This window comes from Meleagris gallopavo, chromosome 11, assembly GCF_000146605.3.
Source record: "Meleagris gallopavo isolate NT-WF06-2002-E0010 breed Aviagen turkey brand Nicholas breeding stock chromosome 11, Turkey_5.1, whole genome shotgun sequence".
Taxonomy (NCBI): Eukaryota; Metazoa; Chordata; class Aves; order Galliformes; family Phasianidae; genus Meleagris; species Meleagris gallopavo.
This window is the reverse complement of record NC_015021.2, coordinates 7,782,266-7,784,621: the sequence shown is the minus strand read 5'-3', so window position 1 is coordinate 7,784,621 and position 2,356 is coordinate 7,782,266.

The window sequence follows — 2,356 nt, the reverse complement described above, 5'->3', positions numbered from 1 at the left end:
AAAAAAAAAAAAAAAAGTGATCATGATGAGTGTAAGAAGACTGATGCTAGCTTTAATGATCTAGAAGTGCCTGGGAGAGGAAGACTTGTGTTTTCTACATGGTAAGGTAGTTCTTATATATTTTTTAATAAGTACTTCATTTGTGTCTAGTATTGGTGAAGTGGTTGTGTTCATTTCCATGTTTCACTGTTGCTATAGCACGTGAGAAATAAGAGCAGTTTTTCACTCTATTAGCTACAAGAAGTGGAAATAAAAGCAAAGTCCCTGAATAGGAACTGCCTGATTCTGACTCGCTTTCCAAAATGTTCTGTTACAGACTTGATTTTATACTTTATAAATCATGTAGTTGATTTATGAATCAGTGGCATTGGTTAGAAAATTGCTGGATAATATATATTTTTGTGCATGACTAGGAGTTAATTATCTGGCCAATAAATTACTGTCTTGATTTATATTCACTTGTATATCTTAAAAATAAAAAATTACATGTTGTAGGTGCTAAAAATCTATGGTTTATAATTCAGCATATGATAAATGGGGGCACATAAAAAGATGAAAACATTGCATGTAAGTCAATCTCTGTCATCGTGTATTTGTTCAGTACTATGCAGAAATGAAAGGCAGTTACTAATTCAGTGAAAATGTTATGCTGAAGATAGAACAAAAAAGGTGGCTTTTGTAAGCAGATTAATGGTACGTTTTTCAATGTTCAGTGGACTGGCTGGGGCAGCCATAGTCTATTGTAACTAATTTGCCAGTCTTCCTGGCTCTCGTTTGCCCAAACTTTTTCTGTAGTTATCCTGGATCTGCATTAACTTGTAGGATTTGTCTCCATTCTTTTTGTGATAATGTTCATACCTTGCAATGCCCTATTAACGCCATCATGCTTCTTTCTCTTTCTTCTCAACTTGTTCCAACTGCGTTCTTTTCCACTAAAGAACACTTTACAAGTCTCTCCCAAATAAGAGATTTTGTATTAAAATACTTAATGTTCTTGTGCCCAGGACTCTGGCAGCAGCACATGGCTTCCCAAGTCCCTGGTGCATGCTTAGCTCCATTACACTCAATAGATTCAAATGTCTACATGTAAACTGTAACTGTCACTAGGAAACTTGAGGACATATTGGTTAGTGCCACGGTGATGTAGCAGCAGCACAGTACTGATAAGAAGAAAAGAAATCCTTACGAAAAGGGTTGGAATATGAAACATCTCACCAGTCAGGACATGAATAGCCTATCATGGAGTTTCTGTAGAAGGCACCTGAACTTCATCTAGCCTTAGCCATGCAGTTTCAGGCACAGGTGAGGAAGCTGAGGGTAATTAGAATTACTTTCATCTGAAAAGTTGCCACACTTCTGAATTAGAGTAGTTGTTTGTGCTTGTAGCTTGTACTAAATTGGAAGAGTACATGTGAGTTTAAGGAGCTTTGACTGTGCAAACTTCATTTTGACTTTAAGTATTTCATTTGATAATTATATTCATAAGACAATAATTTATTGGAATTGATAGAAACTAATTTAAAGCATTTACTGGTTGTTGTTACAGCTTGTAATTAATATTCAAAATTTTTGAGGGTTTTAAGCTAGTTATCTGTACTCAGTGGTGAAGGATGTTGGGTACCATATCCGCAGATGTTGATATAACCCAGTTTTACTTACAGACTGGTCATTCGCTCAAAGTGCTATTACATGCAGAGTTAGCCGAGGTGAATATCTTTGAATAGATCCTGAATTATAGGTAGCTGAAGTCAGTGAGAAGAGTCCAGTACTGGAGAGACAAGCATTGAAGGCATGTCTGAATATGCCAACTGTAAGTAACATTTTTTTTCTTAAATGTCTTTTTTAGCTTATTCTCATGGTGGTACCCAACTAAAAATATCAATCTCCTGGATGAAGCCCACAATTCCTGTATTAACTCCGCAGAAAAAAAAAACCTGCTCTTGAAGAACAGGTATGTAAAGACATCAAAATCAACTTTTTATAGAAGCTGTGACTGGCTAAATATTGGAAAAACTCAGAAAATGTTCTGAGTCAAGTATAAAACTTACAGAATTGGATTGGAAATGACATTATTTTTATGCTGAAATTGCATATCTGATGCTATATGCAGTATTCTGTAATGTTATCTTCAGCACACTTTCAGGGATATGATGAACTGCAGTAGTTTATTTCAAAATAGTGCTTCAGTGAAGAAGGTAGCATCAATATATCTCATTGGAAAAGCTAGTTAATTTTAGTGTTAATAGGAAGTACAATTGGTCTCTTAAGATTCTAATTGCATATGGAATCCCAGAAAAAAGTTTTATACGAGTTAGTGTTAGGAAATGTATGTTTTATTCTATTCCAGAGGGTCTTC